The 21,440-nt window shown below is 51.0% G+C and overlaps 1 protein-coding gene across 15 annotated transcripts in view; it reads left to right on the forward strand.

Moving 5' to 3' along the window:
* Window positions 1-15,048: 15,048 nt before the first annotated feature.
* The window catches only part of Klc1 (kinesin light chain 1), a 49,229-nt gene continuing 42,837 nt past the window's right edge, over window positions 15,049-21,440 (forward strand). For 10 of the 15 annotated variants that reach the window (XM_021202756.2, XM_029541218.1, XM_021202757.2 and 7 more), the window contains exon 1: window positions 15,049-15,237. The gene's annotated coding sequence lies outside the window, so the exon portion shown is untranslated. The remainder of the gene's footprint in view (window positions 15,238-21,440) is intronic. The other 5 variants (XM_021202758.2, XM_029541220.1, XM_021202759.2 and 2 more) reach the window with 1 other exon arrangement.

Consider the following 21,440-nt stretch of genomic DNA (forward strand, 5'->3'; position numbering starts at 1 on the left):
ACCCTAGCCCTCAGTGGCACTCGTCCTTGTACCCTAGGTCCTGTGACTGTGGGCATCTGCCAAGGATTTCTTTACTTTTATGTTGTCAAAAATGAATCGATCGGTCTCCTAGAAACATTCTGGCTGCTTCCAACCGCTGACTATCGATTGTTGTAATTGGCTCCACTTCGTCCTGAGTCAGTCCTGCGTGGAAAAGTACAAGGGTTGCCGCTGGACGAGGGTGAGCTGGTCAGACAGAGCGAGGAGGGGGTGGCCAGAGGAGGTTCTTCCTGGGTCCAGCTGACAACCCTGCTGCCCCAGAACACCCTGGTACCCAGGGAGGTGCTGGGCACTGAAACAGGTGACAGCCTGCTTTGGGGGTGAAAAGAGGAACAGAAAGCAAGCCTGAGCGTTGGCACCCCTGGGAACGGTGGCAGTTCGCTTCTGTCCTGCCCATCCCCCATACCTGATCCAGGGAGCTGTTCTGGAGAAGACTGTCAGCAGGACTGTCAGAAGACTGTGTCTGTGTGTGTGTGTGTGTGTGTCCGTGTGTCTGTGTGTGTGTCTGTGTCCGTGTGTGTGTGTGTCTGTGTGTGTGTCTGTCTGTGTGTGTGTGTCTGTGTGTGTGTATGTGTGTGTGTCCGTGTGTCTGTCTGTGTGTCTGTGTGTGTGTGTGGGTGGGTGGGTGTGTCTGTGTGTGTGTTACAGTCCTGATGCAGGAACCTTGCTTTTTTAAATAAAAATTGTGTCCCACTGCTGGGCATGGTGGCTCACGCCTTTAATCCCAGCACTCTAGAGACAGAGGCAGGTAGATTTGTGAATTTGAGGCCAGTCTGTGTGTCAGACAGTCTTCTCTACAGAGTGAGTTCCAGGACATCCAGGGCTACACAGAGAAACCCTGTCTTGAAAAACCAGATCAAACCAAACAAACAGAAAATTGTGTCCCATACATCCTTGGGGCGTCCGAGCCTCTCCACGTGATCAACCATCTAGCAGCCTAGGTCTAGCATGCTGTCCACTCTGACTTGGTGCCACCTGCACACAGCCAGCTCCCACACTATGGCTAGCCTTAGTTCCATCTAGTCAGAGCATCGTGGACACACGATGCCTGTAGACATCAGAATCTGATCATATGGTCATGAAGGAACAACCTTTCAAGGGCAGAGCTAGGATCCCATGGCTCTCTGTTGCTTCATTCCACAAACAGACATGTCAGATGGTGTTATTGCACCTGGACTCAATAGTGAAAGAGAACATGTTTATTCCCGTGGATCACGGCATCCTCAGAGCTGAGCTGGGAGAGTCCTGGGTGTCCTTCATAGTCCCAAGGCAGGCCTTGGGTCTCAGGGATCTGCCTAGCTGCAGTTTGGAACCAGAGCCCTGCTATTACAAACATGGCTGGTCATGATCATGGCTGCTGTCTGGTGCAAGTCAAGAGGACAGAGAGGCTCTGAGTCACCGCTACAGGTGCAGAAGAGCATATGTGAACAGACAGTGTTGATGTGTTGAGAGAGAGAGGAGAGAGGAAGGAGGAGAAAGAAGGGGATCTATGCAGCAGATATAAATTACACAGCTTGCTACAAGACTGAGTGCTGTGGAAATGGGGCCTTGGCTAGGGCGTGCAGGGGCCAGCAGGTGACAAGGGCGGGTGCTCTAGAAGATCCTGTGACTAATAGGTGTAACTGCTGTATCCTGCAACTGCCTGGAGCAGGGTGGCCATTGTGTTGTGGGTAGTGGGATGGGGGAGGAGAGAGGTCCTTGTGGACAGGGAGGTGGTTATACTTAAGCTGTCATCCCAAGGACTTGGGAACCATCAAAGGTCTGGCCATCTGAGAGTCACTACTCAGCCATGTTGCCAGAAGGCAGGGACAGTGTGGTAAGCCCCAGAGAGGCTCTGCCTGTGTTGTTGCAACCACACCCTGCCCAGAAAATAACTTTAAACAGGATTGAGGGCTGGTAAGTGACTCCGTGGGTGAATGTGTTGGCCACCAAGCCATGACAACTTGCATTCCCAGGACCCACGCGGTGGAGGGAAGGAACTTCAAGTTCCCTCTGCATGCACATGTAGCATGAGTGTGGGTGCACCCAAATGAACAGGAAGTAAGATTAAAGACAGATGTGGTACATCCTCGGGAGGCAGAGGCAGGTAGAGCTCTGTGAGTTCAAGGCCAGCCTGGTTTACATAGTGGGTTCCAGTGCTCTATAGTGGGACCCTGACTTAACAAAAGCATAGGAAGTGAATGGGGGGGTGAACCTCTCTTGAGAGTTCTTTGCTCCCCTTTCCCTCGGTGGTGAGCCTCTTCCCAGAACCTGAGGGAAGGGCTGCTGCTCTTCTCAGCTGTGGGGATTTTGACGTTTGGCTCTGCAGCCCCAGGAGACATGCTATATAGTTCTATAATTAGCACAGAGGAAGCCAAGAAGAGGGCTCTGGAGCATGCGCTGGGAGGACGGGTGGGGCTGGGTCAGAGAAAGGAGAGGAGCTTCTTGTGTGGGGTGGGGTGGGGACAACCTGCATGCTCAGCAACTTTGGAACAGAATGGCTGGATGGCGAGAAAAAGCTGCAGGTGGCCACTTGGACCAGAACTCTGGAAGCTTTGGGCTTGCTTCCCTGGGGCAGCATGGCATAGGACTTGAGTAGAAGCCTTTCCACGGTGTCCTGCCTGAAGCCTCAGTTTCTCTATTTGTCAAATGGGGCGATGCTCCCTGCTCTGGCTGACACTCGTGAGAAATGAGAGTGTGAGACTCTGGATCAGCGTTGGGGCTATGCCGTGACCATGGTTGCTGAGGGAAGGTTGTGCAGAGGGAATCCTGAGGGCTGGAGGACTGGGCCTCCCCGGGGCCGGGCCAAGCCAGCTCCCCCATCTGCTTGCCGATGGGCACTATCTTCTCAGTGTGTACCACCTCAGCCTGCGCAGAACCAACTCCGAGGTTATGTACGCAATATCTTCCATGACCTTCTGCAGAGGTTGGTCTGGTCTTCCAGGGCCAGGCAGGTTGAACCATCCAGCTGGTCCATGGAATCTGACGAGTCTCTGAGCAGGTGGGCTTTGGCTGCCCTCTCTATCTGTACAGGTCGGAACCTGGATGGGAAGACAGTAGCTAGAGGTATGCCTCTGGTTGGGGCCTCCACCCCACCCAACACCTTTCAAGGTCTGATGTAGCCCAGTTGGCTTTGGACTTGCTATGTAGCTGAGGATGACCTTGAACTCCTGATGTTTGTGGGATTACAAGTATGTGTCCCCATACCCTCTCCAGCGCCTTTCTGCAAAGAGTTTGCATGCACATGTCATCCTAGCCGGTCCCCTTGGTTTAAGTCCAGCCAGAAGTGGTACATGGTTCTCTTCTCTAAGCACCATGTATGTGAGCAAGCCTAATTTATGGGGACCTAGAAATTGTTCCTCGGCTGTCTCCAGATACACTTGAAGAATGTTTGGGAGCTATCGAAGGAAAGGGAAGCCCGTTTGGGGGTAAAGATATAGGCACATGGGCAGCTCACACTGGGGATTCTCACAGGCCTGCAGGTGTGAGGCAGAGACCCTCCCACCGTGCTCCCTGTCCAACGCCTGCAGAATGGTAGGTTCTCCAGGCCGAATCACAGAGGTGGGTCCGGATGACCTGTGGCTGGGCAGGGAGAAACCAAGGAGATTTTTGAGTGCTTGTGAATTGAGGCCGTAGCTCACTGGTAGAGCGCTCGACCTGGGTTTAGTTGGCAGCTGGGGTCAGACAGGGTAGAGAGCCAAGGAAATTACAGTAATCTAGAGTTTCAGATGTTAAAGGACACCCTCAGCTTTGTCTTTTAATAGGCAGCTCCTCCCAGGATCCAAGCAGGATGGGGTTCACAGCTATGAGTGAAAGGGGGCAGCTTAGCAACAGAGCTGGCTGCAGCACCCCTTGAACCTGTACCCACACTTGGGGTTTTTCAAGTGGGGTGACTAACACAGCGTGATCTGTACTGAGGAACCAGGGATGAGAGGAGCCCAGGCACCTAGTCTGGGAAGGGACGAGCCTGGCCCTGCTCTGGCCTCTGATGGCCTCTGGCACCAGTTCTAAGTTGCGCTGAAAACAGGCGTCTTCTCTAGTGCATGTTCCGTGATGTTCAGGTTCATCAATAAGGGCAGGAAAGAGCCTGGGGTGCAGCTCAGTTAGTGGGGTGCTTGCGTAGCATGCTCGGGCCCTGGGCGCAGTTCACTGTATAAACTGCGTAAACTGAGTCCAGTGGTCATTTCTGTGATTCTAACACTCAGGGGTGACAGGAGGGTCAGGGGTTCAAGAGTTTAGGGTCATCAGTTACAATGAGACAGGTCAGGACTGTGAGTCCCTGTCCTCTGCTAAAAGAGAGAGAGGGGGAGAGAGAGAGAGAGAGAGAGAGAGAGAGAGAGAGAGAGAGAGAGAGGAGAGAGGAGAGAGAGAGAGAGAGAGAGAGAGAGAGAGAGAGAGAGAGAGAGAGAGAGAGGCAAGTGTTGATGGATGCTGTTATATAGGCATGAATGCAGCACAAGTCCAGCAACATTTTAGATTCCTATTTAAACAAACTAAACACTTTCCAAAACCACTTATGGGGACAGTGATAGGGCTCAGTAGGTAAAGGCACTTGGTGTGCAAACCGGCTGACCTAAGTTCAAACCCCAGACGTTACATAAAGGTAGAAGGAAAGAAACAACTCTGTAAAATTCTTTGACCTCCATACACACAACAATAAAAAGCCAGGTACCACACCTTCACACTTCACACCTTCATACTTAACGCCTTCATACCTCACACCTTTACGCTTCACACCTTCACACTTCACACTTATGAGCTGAGTGTGCCACACCTTCACACTTCTGAGCTGAGCATGCTGCCACACCTTCACACTTCCAAGCTGAGCGTGCCACACCTTCATACTTCACACCACATCTTCACACTTCTGAGCTGAGTGTGCTGTCTCACACCTTCACACTTCTGAGCTGAGTGCACCACACCTTCACACTTCTGAGCTGAGCATCCTGGCTCACATCTGTAATTCCAGCATTCAGAAGGTTGAAGCAGGTGGGCTTCAGACTCAGGCTCCTGGGCTACATACAGGATGAGTTCCAGGCCAACCTGAGTTAGGTTTAAAGCTGAAGGATGCCAAACGTGGCTAGCTCATGCCTGTATTTGGGAGGCAGGAGGATTGCAGCAAAGTTAGCCTGAACTGCACATTGGATTCTAGGCTAGACCTAGTGATACATAGTCTGTGATTCAACACCTAACTGCCAACAACAGCAAAAAGCCCTTGCCTTGCACACATGAGGCTGGGTTCAGTCCTCAGCACTGTAAGATTAGTTCCTACCATGTAGCCCAAGCTGGCCTCCAACTCTCTGCCCTCGGTCTCTGCTCCCTCAGAGCCAAGACCACAGCGCACTGCCACCTGCATTCAGCTTTGCTGCTGCTGCTGCTGCTGCTGCTGCTCTGCTGCTTTTCTTTCTTTTTTCCTTGCTGTATAAACAGGCAGAATTACTGTTTTGGCTTCATTATGTATGTGTGTTCACGCATGTGTGTGCTGAGAATTGAACTGAGGGTATATAGCCCAAATTCCAATTTAATTATTTATTTATTTGTTTATGTATGTATATATGTATGTATTTTATGTATATGAGTAACCCATCTTAATGCACACCAGAAAAGGGCATCAAATCCCATTACAGATGGTTGTGAGCCACCATGTGGTTGCTGGGATTTGAACTCAGGACCTCTGGAAGAGCAGCCTGTTTGAACCTCTGACCCATCTTTCTAGCCCCTCCAAATGATATTTTAACTATGTACCAAGAGCTCAGATTAAGGAGTTCTATTGCTCTGTCCCTCGGAGGGTAGCTAAGGCCTGGTGGTGCAGCACTTAGCTAGGAGCTAGTTTGGATCTATAAAACAACAAACCTAAAGAGAGGAGTTCAGATCTTCCCAAGGCATAGAAGAGAGAAATGTTTGAGTGTCTGGATGTGGGACTGTGATAGGCAGCCTATTTTAGTTGAATGGGGCTTGCTCCAGTGACCCAGTAGAGGAATCTACAAGGGACAGAAAGGCGAGCCACGTTCCCAGAATCAGGTGCCTGTCTGTCCATAATTCTGTGACTATCAGTCATGCAGACAATGTCCCAAGCTTCTGGCATTCTGGATAGACTCCACCCCCACAGTTACCTGGCAACAGCAAGATAGCCCAGCCCACTATAAGAGGGGCTGCTTGGCCCCTCCTCGCTCTCTTTAAGCTCTCACCTTTCTTACTCTCTAGCCCTCCTTCTCTCTTTCTCTTCCCCATTTTCTCAACATGGCCATGGCCAGCCTCTCTCTCTCTAGTTTCTCTCTTTCCCCCTGCCTTTCTACAATAAAGCTCTAACACCGTAGACTGTCTCTGCTCATCAAGGCCCGCGGTGCTTGGAGGATGGGACAGGCTTTCTCCTAACGAGCTGCGTCTAACCTCCCGCCAGAAGGCCATCCTGTGCTCCAGCCATGGACCTGACCAAGGACTCTCACCCATGTGGGAACCATCCAGTGCCCCCTCTCCCCCTGCCCTCTCCTTCCTTCACCCCGGGGCCCAGTGCCGCCCCCCAGGGGCCCCATTCTGTTCTCAGCTCTTCCGAAGTATCTAGCCTGGGATGCCCAAGGCTGAGAACCTGGTACCTAGGGCTGCCCCTTGTCCACCACCTGCTGAGATGGGGTCAGTGGCTTCACACAGCCAGACACCCACCCGGGGTTGCATGGGAAGCGTGCGCGGCAGTCCTCCTGCATCTGCCCTCCCAGAGCACTGGAACTCTGGGTTCTCTCTCACTCCCTCTTCCCCCCACATCCACAGCCCCGCAAGTGGAGATGCTAATTATAGGCTGGGGATAAGCCTGGGGGTGGGGAACCTGCCTAGCATGCACAAGGCTTTATTCAATCCCACCAGCACACACACCAGGCTGCATGATCCCGTCCACATGAGATACTGAGAGTAGTCAGAACATCCTTACCAGAGTTCCATGAGAACATAGTATGGAACCAAGCCCCTGTTCAGGGCACAGTGCTATGCAGCAGGATTTCCCTGCTGCAGATATGCACTTGCACCCTCCTGAGAAAGCCTACTGTGGTATCCCCAGTCTCTCACTAGCAGACTTCCAGGTCCCGGCATCTCACCTGGAGAAGTGAATTTATATCCAAAAGGGTATTGGTGTCCACACATCCTCCTTCCCCCGCTCCCCTGACTCCTGCCTGTGAATCATCCTGGCTGTAGGCTTGTGTTGTGAAAACTCCATCGTCCTCAGTAACGACAGAAGAGGGGACCCCTCTTCCGCTCCGTGGACCCCAATTTCCTCGGTGCCTCTGTGATGCTGCTGTTGTCTTTCTGTCCATAACATTAAATGAACGTTGTGATCTCAAGACATGGCCTCTGTCTTTGTGTCCTCTCTTGTCTGAGACCCGCAAGTTCCAGCTTTCTTTTTCAGGGCTGGGCATGGGAGCCAGGACATTGGATGTGCCGGCAAGCGCTCTTTTGCTTCATCCTCACCTCCCAGTGTCTGCCTTACAAGATGAGAAGGATCATGGAGATGCATGATGAGGTAGCTGTAAATGGTTCATGTGCTGAATGATGCTCAATATTTGTAATGGTTTAGATGGTAAATCTCACGTTGGGTGCACTTTACTGCCATAAAAATAGGAGGAAAGATGTGCAAGCAACAGGTGGGGGAGATAATCACAAAGCATGTTCTGACTAAGGTCTGATGCTCAGTCCGTGGAAAGGACTCAGTAACAAGATGGCTGACATTAGGCATTTTGGTGATGCTTGTAATTAATTCTAGTACTTGAGAGGCTGAGGCAGGAAAATCATGAGCTTGGGAGACATAATGAACCCAAAAATAAAAGCAAAAAGACCTCACCCCCAAAAAGAACCAAGCCAAAGATAGATATGTAGCTTCAGGGTGTGGCTCAGTTCCTGTGCCTGCCTAGCATGCAAGAACCCTGAGTTCTACTTCCCACCACCTATAAAATAGGCACAGAGTAAAGGAAAAGCTCAAGGTCACCCTTGGCTACATAATGACATGGAGGCCAAGCCTTGACTACTATGATTCATAAACAAAACTAAAGGTAGATTGGTGGTTTGAATAGGAATGGCCCCCACAGACTCAAGTGTTTGAATGTTGGCCCATAGGGAGTGACAGTATTTGGAGGTGTAGCCTTTTTAGAGGAAGTGTGTCACTGTGAGGGCTGACTTTGAAATCTCCTATGCTCAAACTATGCCCAGTGTAGCACATAGTTTCCTTCTGTTGCCTGCGGACTGAAAGCTCCTTTTCCAGCAAGCACCATGTCTGCCTGGATGCCACCATGCTTCCTGCCAAGGTGACAATGGACTAAACTTCTGAACTGTAAGCCAGCTCCAATTAAATGTTTCCCTTTATATGAGTTGCCATGGTCATGGTGCCTGTTCACAGTAATAAAACTCTAAGACAGACATATAAATGTGCAGTGAGCATGTGATGTTTACAGCATGATAGTCATGGAAAAAAAATGCAACTTTAATCTGCAAACAGGGGCTGGGGTGTGGCTCAGAGCCTTCACCTAACTTATATGAGGCTCTGAATTCAATCCCTAACACCACAAAAACGAAACCCTCTACGGCACTACACTACACACAAAAACGAAACCCTCTACGACACTACACTACACACAAAAACGAAACCCTCTAAGGCACTACACACAAAAACGAAACCCTCTATGGCACTACACTACACACAAAAACGAAACCCTCTACGGCACTACACTACACACAAAAACGAAACCCTCTACGGCAGACACTACACACAAAAATGAAACCCTCTATGGCAGACACTACACACAAAAACGAAACCCTCTATGACACTACACTACATGGACTGACACGTGTAGGCAACACCAGATGTCTGAGACGCTTTAATTATGTTAAAGCAGAAGCAGGCCAAGTCTCCAAATACTGGCGGATGGTGACTCATGAAGGAGTCACATGGGTGACTGTCACTAAGAAAGATGTGACAGCGTCACTACCGCACCATCCCATTGACATAGTTTTGGGACAGGCAGAATGAGTAGGTAAAGACGCCAAAGAACCCCAGCCCACATGGGTTGCTGGGCACACCAGGAATGCAATGGAAGTGCCCTTGCTTGGTAGAGTTTTCAGTTACACAGCTGGAAAGTTTCCTCCAAATTCTTCAGGTCTCATCATGTGAAAGATCTGCAGGAGGTACAGCACACTCATGATGGACCTGGAACCTGGCCATGGTACTTGTCTTTAATCCCAGCGGGCTGATATGTGTGAGTTCATGGCCAGCCTGGTCTACAGAGTAAGTTCCAGGACAGCCAGGGCTACATAGTGAGACCCTATCTTGAAAAAAAAAATAAAAATAAAATAAGAATGGGCCCAGAGTTATGTGAGAACAGCTACCAAGACCCTGGACCCCCTGAACCATGATTGGCAGGAAGTGACATGGTGGCCTGCAGAACTTGGGGGAACCTTAGGTACTCCGCAAGGAAGCCGGCTCATCCACACAGGGCCTAGTCCTCAGCCCCACAGACGTTCCTAGGAGAATGTGAGGGGCAGAGCTGGCCAGGCTGCCTCCCGTGGGAGTCCCGCTCTCCTCTCAGCCCTGCCTCACTGGCCCACTCTCAGCCCTGCCATTCTGAAGGCAGCAGCCCCAGAGCGTTGTGCAGGGCAGTTTTGGCTCCGCAAAGGAAAAGCTGTCTGGAAGTTCCATTTTTAGAATTAAAGCCTCAGACGAGAAAGGGTGTGATCTGCAGAAGGAGCTGGATTAGCCCCAGGGCCGGATACCAGGACGGGTGTGCCCAGTGCCTCTACCCGGAGCCTTGCACTGAGGCCAGGAGGGGGCTGCAGGCATCTGAGGGGAGGGGCAGGGGCATCCAGCTGCCATGCCACCCACTCACCTGCCCTCCAGTCCCTCCCTTCTCTGCCTATCCTACACTCCGTATCCTTCTTCCTGTTGCTTCTTCCTGCTCCTCTCTCTCCCTTCCTTCCTTCCTTCCTTCCTTCCTTCCTTCCTTCCTTCCTTCCTTCCTTCCTTCCTTCTCTCCCCTCTTCCTCTCTTTTTCTTTCTTTTTTGGCATTTGTGGACAACCTCAGTCTCCTGTCTCTTCTTAAGATAAATACTTATGCATATTTACATGAAAAAGATGGATGCTTTTTTTAAAAAAAGTTAATAACTAGCTCTATCTCTACTTAGCAGTTCTATTTCTTCTTTCTCCTCTTTCTCCCTCCTTTTTTAAAGACAGGGTTTCTCTGTGTAGCCCTAGCTGTCCTGGAACTCACTCTATAGATCAGGCTGGCCTCGAACTCAGAAATCCGCCTGCCACTGCCTCCTGAATGCTGGGATTAAAGGTGTGCGCCACCACGCCCAGCTTCAGGGTGGTCTTGAACTCAGAGCTCTGCTGCCTGCCTCGGCCTCCACCTCCCAAATGCTGGGACCAAGGGTGTGCACTCTTTCTGCTTTCTAATTTCAGCTTCATCTCAGCATCTGTTACAGGCTAGCTCCAACCCTGCAACTCCAATGAGACTTTGTGTCAAAATCAAACAAAATAGTAGCAACCACAAAACCTAGGATTGATTGATTTGTTTGTTTGTTTATGCTTATTATCCAGCACTTAGAAGGTGAAGACCCAAGGAACAGACATTCAAGGTCACCCTGACTACATACTGTGTTTAAGGCCAACCTGGGCTACATGAGACCTTGTTTTGAGAACAAACAGAAGGACAATGTTCTGGCTAATTTTGTCAACTTGACACAATCTGTAGTCATCAAGAAGGAGGGAGCCTCAGCTGAGAAAACACCTCCATGAGATTGGGCTGTGGACAAGCCTGCAGTGACTGATGAGGTAGAACCCAGCCCACTGTGGGTGGCGCCATCCCTGGGCGGGTGCTTCCAGGTTCTATAAGATGGCAGGCTGATAAGCAGCTCTCCTCCCTGGCCCCTGCCTCCAGGTTCCTGTCCTGCTTGAGTTCCTGTCCTGACTTCCTCCAGTGATGAACAGTGATGTGGAAGTGTAAGCCAAATAAACCCTTTCCTTCCTAAATTGCTTTTGGGTGTGGTGTTTTATCACAGCAATAGTAACCCTAGCTAGGACAGAAATCAAACCTGTGAGTTGAGCCCCAGCCTTGTTTCACATTTCTAGGCAGTTTTTCTGATCTGTCCAGGCTTGGGAGCAGGGCAGAAGGGCCAGAGGCTGAAGGAGAAGAAAAGAATGAGGCCTGAGAACCACGTGTTTCTATTTGGGAAGGGAAAAGGGTGGAGAAGCAGACAGGCAGTGCTACCGTGCTAGCTGCTCTTGCTGGTTGGAACAAGACCAGCACTCAGACTTACTGGGTCAGCCTGCTGCATTAGGTCAGCCAGGGTCCTTTGATGCCCCATGGTGGCACAGCTCCCCCAACCCTTGAGCTGGTCCCATGGATGCTCAGAGGCCACAAGGATCTCTGGGAACAGGTGTGAAGGCTTCCCCCTGGTAGATCTATGTTTGTTCCCAAGGCCCTGTTCCTCTAGGCTCACTGAGATGGGCAGATAATATGTTTGCTGGCCCAATGCATCCTGCTGAGTGAGACCTTCCCACTGTGAAGGTAGAGCTCCCCTGGAACACGACTCCTGCCTCCGCCCATCTCCAAGTCAGAAGCACTGAGAGACATCATGTCTCCCCAAGAGATAACAGGTACATCTCAAAGCCTACAGGAGCTGGGCTACATATCTGTAAAATGGGGACAATAGTGCTCTCTTCAGCAGCTGTGAGGGTCAAATGATCAACAGAGACAGTATAGGGCTGGAGATGTAGTACCTCATTTTTTTTTTTTTTGATTTATTTATTTATTATATGTAAGAACACTGTAGCTGTCCTCAAACACTCCAGAAGAGGGAGTCAGATCTTGTTACGGATGGTTGTGAGCCACCATGTGGTTGCTGGGATTTGATCTCCGGACCTTTGGAAGAGCAGTCGGGTGCTCTTACCCACTGAGCCATCTCACCAGCCCGTAGTACCTCATTTTGTAGAGTGTTTGCCTAGTATGTACAAAACCCAAGGTTTAATCCCCAGCACAGTATAAACTGGACACTGTGGTGCATGCCTCTAATCCCATCATTTGGGAGGTGGAGGAAGAGGTTCATAAATGTCCTCTGTTGAGATCTACTTGGGGTACATAAGACTCTACTCAAAACATTTAAAACAAGAAAGACAAAGAAAAAAAGAAACAATGTATTCAGCAAGGATGGGTGCTGGTCTCAGAGACGGGTGAGGCCAGCTGTAGATCTTCCTTTGTTTCACCCAGCCACCAGGCAGCTGTCCTGCCAAATATTTGAGCAGTGGGGTGCAGTGTCCATGCCTTTGCCTTGGTCAGCTCCTCCCCTGAGGGAGCAGCCTCAGCCATTAATGGCTCTAAGAACTAGCAGGAATCCTGAAAGTTATGACAGAAGTCAAGGACCCAAAGGGCCTGAGTGAGTGTCTCTTTCTCCAGAGACGGTGAGACAAAGAAGAGAAGGGTCAGCTTGAACTTCCTCTCTTACACTGGCCTCCCCGGCAGGTGCCAGGCCAGGCTGTGAGGATTGAGGATATGGAACTCTCTGGCTCGAGTGCCGTCAGGTCAGAGGACAAGCAGCTGTGTACACTGACCACAGGCGCAGTAGGGGAGGGGACAGGCGGAAGCCTGGAGGAGGCCTTGGCCAGGCTGGCATGGCCATAGAAGGCTTTTTTTTTTTTTTTTGAGGGAATGGCTCTGCCTGAGCCTTCAGGTACCTGGGGAACATTTGTTGTGATCTAACTACTTTCTGTGGGAAAAACATGGTCATGGCTATAATGGAGCAGAGGTTACTATGGGGACACACAGAAGTCCTTGGTCATGTGGGAGTGATGAAGAGAAAAGCAAGATGATACAGTGCTGGCTAGGTTCATAAAGGAGCCATTAAACCGCAGAGTTTGCTGGGCGTGGTGGTGCACGCCTTTCATTCTAGCACTCGGGAGGCAGAGGCAGCAGATTTCTGAGTTCGAGGCCAGCCTGGTCTACAGAGTGATTTCCAGGACAGCCAGGGCTACACAGAGAAACCCTGTCTCGAAAAACAAAAACAAAAACAAACAAACAAACAAACAAAGACCCGGAGAGTTCAACCTCACCAGTCCAGTGACAGCGCCTTACGCCTCCCAGCTGTCCATGGTCCTGAGAGGTGCCGTATTGAGGTTGTAGGTTAACTGAGGGTGGGATTCCAGCAATTTCACTTTGGTGAGCTGTCACCCGTGATGGGTGGCCTTTGGGTGGTATAGCTGCTTGTATGCCATTTTTACTGCTGTAAATAACCCTCATCTCAATGGCTCATCAAGCTGGACTGGGATGGACTTCTTTGCTATGTTGATGTCCTGTTTGGGGGCGAACAGATATTTATATATCTTTCAAAGATTCATATTCACGTATGTGCGGGTGTGCTCACGTATGCAGGGGTCACAGAGGCCAGAAGACATCCACAGATACACTGGAACTGGAGTTACAGGCTATTGTGAGCATTCACCCAATGTGCCTGTTGGAAACAGAACTCCAGTTCCCTGAAAGATCAGCAAGCATTCTTAGCCATCTCTCCAGCCCCTGAAAAGATAGATGTCTCTTTATTTCTCCATAGGAAGTCACACAACAGTCTAGGCAGGGGGATGTTGAACTGAGTGTGGCAGAGAAAACTAAAGACTGGTGAGGGCAGCTAGGGACAGGGTAAAGTGATGTTAGTACAACCAGGCCTTTGTAGACCAAGCTAAGGAGTTTTATGCTCATGCTGAGAGTGATGTATGTCTGTGGCAGGGTTGATTAGCTTGGTCTTTTCTCCTCCCCAACACAGCAGGGGTGCTCCTGTCTCAAGATTTTACTGGCGTGTTATACGCTGTTCTTTCCTATATTTTGGGTGTCAGCACACTTTTCTGACCTTGGAGTTTGGGTCATGTGCCGCTCCCCCACCATCTGCCTGCTATTTTACTGTTTCAACAAGTCAGATTCTGTTTGAGCTTGTTTTTTTCTCATCGGAATGGGAGCTCGCCAGCAGACACCATCTTATGCACCTGGGTCTTCCCGTGAGGACCTTGGGAACTTAGTGGATATCAGTTGAAGGGGCCTAAGAACGAGATGATAAAGCTTGAACAAAGTATTGGTAGGGACAGATGAAACAAAAAAGCCTTTCGCTGAAGAAGTGTGCGCATATACAGGACTCGGAGGGGTAGTGATTGGCCAATGGGAAAGACGGCTCCCGCTTAGCCTACTCTTTACTTTCCAACACTACCTGGGCAGGAGCTGTCTTATGCTTTGTTCAGATGTTTGGCAGTGGCTTAAAAGCCGGCGACACCCAACATCCAAGCAGCAGTTTGTGTGCTGGGGCAAGTGAGGCCGGCAGTAAAGACTGAACCCACAGCCTCTCTTTAGGCCAACATGGGCTGCTGCGCTCCTCACGGGAGCTGCCCCTTTATTGGCCAGCCTTTGAATTTCCAAGGAGGTCAAAATAACTGGATCTGCTTGTTACGACCAAAAGCACCTGCCTCCCTGATGTTGGTAGGTGTAAGTGCAGGGTGGAGGACCGCAGCAGGTTCTGGGCAATACCATCAGAAGAGGGAAGCGGTTCCCAAGGTGGGGAGGCTGTGGGCACTCGCAACCCCTCCCCGTTAGTAATGCAACCGGGCCATTCTGGAAACGTCTAAAGGCACCTGGAGGCTTTCCAAGCCGGTGGCAGGCAAGCTCGGCCTTGCCACTGACTCAGCGTCCCCTCCAGCCGGCTGCTGAGTCAGGCCTGCAGCTGGGGTGCCAGGCGGCTGTGCGAGGCCCAGGAGCAACCTGAGCTGGCAAGCCTGCCCTTTGGGCCAGGCTGGAGGTCGAGCGAGAGCTGCGGCCAGGAGCGAGCCGCAGAGGGTGGGTCCTGGCCGCCTGGCGTCCTTCCCCTCCTCCACGGGTGGAGGCGCGGCGAGGAAAGCCTCCCGGCCTGAGGCCACCACACACGGATTAGAGGCTCGTGGAGAGCTCCCGGCTGCGGACCCCAGCCTCAGTTTCCCCTGAGCCCCGCCCGGCGGCGCGAGGGCGGGTGACGTCACGGCGCACAGCATTGTGGGGCGGGCGCGGCGCCGGCGACGCCATTTTCGGCGGCGGAGGGTGGCGCGAGGCTGCGGAGCGCGGGTCAGGGTGAGGATGCTGCGAGGCGGCTGCGGAGGCGCCGCTTGCTGCTGAGGCGGCTGGGCTCTGCGCGGCCTCGGCCGGTGACAGCGCGACGAGCGCGGCTCTCCCGATCGGACGGTGAGTGCGCGGCCCGGTCCCCGCCCCGCCCCGGGCTCCGCGCGGCTGGTGCGCAGTGCTCCAGACGCGGCCGCGACCCCTTCCCGCCTGCATCTTCCGGGCTGAGGCTTCTGGACCTTTCCGTCCACCGCCGCATCTGCACCCGGCCTTGCAGGCTGAGATTTTGCTCCTCCGCCCGAACACAGATTCCTCCCCGGCCTTTCCATCCCTGTCTGCACCCTGGGGTTCCTTCTGCGTTCCGCCCGCGCCCCTCCGTGCTCCGGTCTCTTGTCACCTCTGCCTGCGCGCCAGCAGTCTGCGGTCCTTGTCCTCTCTCAGCCCGCGCACATCCAGGCAGGGGTTTCTGCCCTTTCTTCGCTTGCGCCTTTCTAGGCTCGGGTCTCTTGTCACGTCCCTGGGCTCCTCCAGTCTGAGGTCCTTGTCCCTGTCTACCTGCGCCCCTGCTTTGGGTCCCTTCCCTGTCACTGCCTGCGCCCCTCCTGTCTGGGGTCTTTGTCGTCATCGTTCTGCCTGCATATCCAGGCTGAAGCTCTTGTCCCTTCCCTTCCTGTTCTGGTTCGGGTCCTGTCCTATCTCTGCCTGTCCCTCTCTGAGTTGAGGTCCCTGTCCCTTCTTCGTCCGTGACCCTCTAGGTTTGGGGCTCAGCCCTTTCTGCCTGCACTCAAGGCTTCCGTTCCTGCCCCTTCTCCTCCACTCCCCTCCTGTGTCCCTCAGGCTTCTGTCCCATCTGTGTTCAGGGCCCCGCCCTGACTCAGGCCTCGGGGCGGGGGCGGCCTTCCAATGGCAGCTGTGGGCTTAGGGACCCAAAGCCTTTCTGCTGAGGTCCTGAAGAGGAGGTGGTGGTGGTAGTGTGTGTGTTGGGGGTCAGCCGACTGGCTTTGTCTCAGGCCTCCCCTTCCTTCTAGCCCCCACCTCTCCCCGGCACCGCCCTGGGTGGCGTGCTGTCATGCTGTGGTCCGTGGCCAGTGGCCAGCCAGTCTCTTTCTTTCAGTGGCCGGGTGTGGAATCTCCCTGGTGACCTGAATGTGCCCGGCCTGGAGTGCTTTTCCTTGTTACATGTGGAGCCCCCTTCCCGTAAAAAAAATTAAGATGTTAATAAAGTAATATTAATGTGTGATTGAGTGGATGGCTTTATAACGAAGTTTGCAGGCCGTTTCCAGCTGTGTTTTGCTGAAATTGCCACTACCTGCTACTGTTATGTTATTAAATGGTAATCTGGTGTACTTGCAAAAATGATGTCTTTAAAAAGTATGAGAACAAGAAATTTATATACCATTTAAACTGCTATGTTTTTGAGTCTTTGCATTACTTAAATTCCAAGGCTCTTTATACAGTATGACCAAGCCTTAGGTCAGAATTAGCCTGGAATGCTTTGTAATAGGACAGTGAAACCCCATTAGGAAACTAGACCAACCTTGTGTCTCCTAAGCATGCCACAGGGATCTTCTACCGTGGACTGCCTACAGGCCTCAGTTGTGGTAGGAAATTTGACTTACTGTTCTTTGCACTAAGAATTTGTAAGAATGCAATGATTCTATTTAAAATTTCACAGTGTGTGGTATGTGGGAGGGCGGGCCCCTTCCAGATCATTAAAGAATGCAGCATGTTGCAGTCTAGCCTGATGCTCTGGTGGAACCAAGAGGGGTGGGACCTGGTGGTGACCTCTCTGTAGCACCAGCGATGTGAGAGCGTGTGTGGTGAGCACTTAGCAGGGCGTGACAGTATATACAGTATATACTGCCTGTACCCCGGACACACTTGGGAGCCACAACTGCATAGCAAAATCTCAAGACAATCCACAGCAAGAAAAGCGTGGGCTCGCATGGAATCTGGACAGGGATTTTTCCAAGTGCAAAACCTGAAGCAGTGAGGTCTACACACCTGAGATATTCTATAGCAAAGTCTCCCGGCTGAAGATGGCACTGAGTGGTCGGTAGTAGCCTAGGTCCGAAAGGTCCTGCTTCCTCAGTGGAAGAACAAACAAACCAACATTACCCACAACTTAAATGTTTACATTAAAGAAAGATTAATACGGACTGGAGGGATGGCTCAGCGGTTAAGGGCACTGACTACTCTTCCAGAGGTCATGAGTTCAAATCCCAGCAACCACATGATGGCTCACAACCATCTGTAACGGGATCTGATACCCTCTTCTGGTGTGTCTGAAGACAGCTACAGTGTACTCATATACATAAAATAAGTAAATAATTTTTATTTTATTTTTCGAGATAGGGTTTCTCTGTGTAGCTCTGGCTGTCCTAGAACTCACTCTGTAAACCAGGCTGGCCTTGAACTCAGAAATCCGCCTGCCTCTGCTTCCTGAGTGCTGGGATTAAAGGCGTGTGCCACCACGCCCAGCCAAATACTAACTCTTTTTTTTTTTTTTTTTTAAGATTTATTTATTTATTTACCACATGTAAGTACACTGTAGCTGTCTTTAGACACTCCAGAAGAGGGCGCCAGATCTTGTTATGGATGGTTGTGAGCCACCATGTGGTTGCTGGGATTTGAACTCAGGACCTTTGGAAGAACAGTCGGGTGCTCTTACCTGATGAGCCATCTCACCAGCCCCCCAAATACTAACTCTTAAAAACCAAAAGAAAACATTTTTTAAGCATTTTTTTTTCAGGTTGGAAGAAGTGAAAATCTGTAAGGATCCATAATCAATCTCCAGATGTGGTTGACTTAAAAGAACTAGAAAGAAAACCTGAAGTGACTTTTGAAGCCAGAAGTTCTTAATTGAGTTACTGTCAGAAAGCAGATTATGCAACAAGAAAGTGACTTGCATGCTGAGCAAGATAGTGTTAAGTTTTAGAGGCAGAGTGAAAATCTTGAAGGCCGGGCATGGTGGCACAGGCGTTCTGGAGGGCGGGGCAGAAGGATTGGGAGGCCAGCTTGTGCTACACTGAGTCTCCCTCAAGTGAAGTAAAAATCAAAAAGAATAAAGATGCCGGATTAGGACTGTGGAAGTGTGAGCTTGAGGGCGTGTTAAGTGCTGAGAATCCACTGTGCAACACTGTACTATTAGGGATCCTGGTGGGGGTAGTTCCCAAAAGAGCTCAGACCCAGTGTGAGTGGTGAGGAGGCTCTTGTTGGACATTCAGAGGCAAGTGCAGATTGGCTATGTGTGGTCCTGATGGGAGGAAATAAGGCCTGAGTGGGTTGTGGTTGAGGCCTTTCCCAATGGGATGGGGGAGGGGACAAGGAGCTTGGAAATGCTCCTGTGGTGGTAGGCAGAGCTAAGGAGGTGCTCCTGCTCTGCAGTTGGAAGGAGGAAGGCGGGAGGCAGGTGAGAAGAGCCGGCTTCGCAGTCAGGGCAGGAAGGTAAGGGCAGTGGTGCGGGTGGTGCTGTGAACGGGCAAGCTGGTTAGGAAGTATCCACCTTAGCCTTGTGAGTGTTAGGACAGTGGCTGGCGGTGCAGTAGTGGCTGAGTCGGTGGTCAGTGGGAACTACAATGCAGTAGTAGTCTGGGAAAAGCAGGCGGCGAGGGTTGGGGGACTCAGCATTGTGTCAGGGTGAGCCTGTGCACACACACACCATGCCAGTGGACCATGAGTCAGCTACTGAAGTTCTCTGTAGTGTCCTACCCGTCTCTCTGGCTGCTCTGACTCCACTACAGTGCAGCCAGGTGCACTGAGCTGAGATAAAGGCAGACCTTTCTCAGTAGTGCCCCCTACGGACAGCGCTGCGCTTTATTTATTATTATTATTAAAAAGTTTATGTGTATTAGTGTTTGTCTTCATGCATGTATGCACACTACATGTATACCTGGTGTCCGAGGCAACCAGAAAAGGCTCCCTCGGAACTGAAGTTACAAATGGTTGTGAGCTGGGAACTGACCCTAGGTCCCCTGTAAAAGCAGCTCTTTAGTGCCGAGTTACCGCCAGCCCCTGGCCTACCTTCACTAACTCTGTTTACTGTCTGTCTGCCCATGCATTCCTCGTCTCTGCAAGGGTGGCACCCACCCTTGCCTTCCTGGTCAGTGCTTGGTGCACAGTCAGCACTCACTAAGTGTTGGTTGAAGGAAGGCATTTAGAATAGTTTCTTTGGTTTTTGGTGACTCACTGGCTGGTGGCACCCACCCTGTTATAGAGAATGGGGAGACGACAAGATGATGTTTACTTTTGGATATGATAAATTCCAGGTGCTTGTGGGAGGCCCAGTGAACTAGCTACAGATGCAGGCCTGGAGCTAAGACAGTAAGGCTGGAGATGGCTGTGAGAGTGAATCAGCATTCAGAGAGGGCCAGCTGTGCCATCACGCCGACGGCCTGGTGCAGAGCCCCCAAGGGAGAGTGCCCTGCGACTCTGGGAGAAGAGGGTTGTCAAGACCAGCTGGACTGGAAAGTCGTCTGGATTTGGCCTCTAGGAGGTTACTGCTAACCATTCAGGGGTTTGCTGGGGCTCCCCCAGCCACCAGCCCCCTTGCACCTCATAACAGGAGTTGAGGTACTTGGTACAAGAGCCTACTTGCTGTCTGGGCATCCTGATGTCAGTGTGGGCTGTACCTTCCTAATGAGGGCCATGCATGATGGTGCACACCTTTAATCCCAGCACGAGGGAGGCAGAGGCAGGTGGATCTCTGTGAGTTTGTGGCCAGCCTGGTCCTCAGAGTGAGTCCAGAGGACAGCCAGAGGACTATATGTAGGGAGACCCTGTCTCAAGCAAGCAAGCAAGCAAGCAAGCAAGCAAGCAAGCAAGCAAGCAAGCAAGCAAGCAAGCCAAAGTAGTTAGTCCTCGTGGGTCGAAGCACACTGTGGTCCAGTGTGGTGGTGTACCCTATACCGCCAGCCCTTAAGCTGAGGCAGAAGACCGAGTGCAAGGCCAGCCCAGATTACATCATGGCAAGGCAGTATCCTGGACTGAGCACGCCTGGGTGTGTGGCTCAGTGGTAGAGCGCTGGCCTGGTGTGTAAAAGCCCTGGGTCAATCTCTATCACTCAACTCTAATAAACATAAAACAAAAACCCTCAGTAAGTCTGAATGAAAATTGACTTGTGGCTTTGTTTTTACTAATATTTGGAGGTAAAAGTGATTCATGATTTTTAGATTTAGGCAATGAACAACACTGGAATAAATAAATAAAGCCTTTTAAGGGAATGGTATATGTGTGAATTAAATGATTTCTTTGGTTCTAAAATATTCTTATTACCTCTGAGTTCCTTTGTTTTAAGTCAGGGTATCAGTATATGGCCCTGACTGATCTACAACTCAACTTGTGTGGACCAGGCCAGCCTGGAACTCAGAGATCTTTCTGGCTCTGCCTTCTAAATGCTGGAATTGAAGGTGTGTGCCACCAAGCCGGCCTCTCATTAGCTCAGTTTAAGCCATGGGTCTCTCCTGACTTCGATGCCTAGTGTGGACTCTTATGTCCAGAGGCCTCTGCAGGTACCTCGCCCAGGACTAGACCGAGCTTGGTGAAGTGGGTGCTGTGGTCCCTCCGTCCTCCTGACAGAGTGTGAGTTAATGAGATAGAGCAGGCTTTGGACAGACCCTCAGTGCTTCCAGGTCAGCCTTTGACACACATGTGCTTCTCAGAGTCTCAGCCTCATGTGAACGCTGGCACCGATTGCCCACAGTTAAGACAGCGTCTCTCCATGGAGCCCTGACTGTCCTGGAATTCACTCTATAGACCTGTTCAGGCTGGCCTGAACTCACAGAGATCCACCTGCCTCTGCTTCCCGAGTCTGGGATTAAAGGCTGAGTCACCACAACTGGCAAATACAGTTTTAAAAACAAAAAATTGAAATATAACTCCATCATTTTCTTCCTTCCCTTCCTTCCCCCGAGCCCTTCCAATGTGCACCACTCCCCTTGTCTCTCTCAAACTTACCGCTTCTATTCTTTAGAAATTCTGTTTCTTTAAATTATGTGTTCCTAAATACATAAATGGAAGCTACTTATTCCATATTGTATGTATGATTTCATTGCTGATCACTGCGTATTGGATAATCACTTGGGGAGGTAGGGTTCTGTGTGTGTGTGTGTGTGTGTGTGTGTGTGTGTGTGTTTAGACAGGGTCTCACTAAGTAGCCCTGGCTGTCCTGGAACTCACTATGTGGACAAGGCTGGTCTTGAACTCACAGAGATCTGCCTCTGCCTCTCATTGCTAGGATTAAAGGCTTGAGTTACCACACCTGGCTTTTCTCTTTCCTTTTCCTTTTCCTTTTCCTTTTCCTTTTCCTTTTCCTTCTCCTTCTCCTT

Source organism: Mus pahari, chromosome 7 (assembly GCF_900095145.1).
Source record: "Mus pahari chromosome 7, PAHARI_EIJ_v1.1, whole genome shotgun sequence".
NCBI lineage: Eukaryota > Metazoa > Chordata > Mammalia > Rodentia > Muridae > Mus > Mus pahari.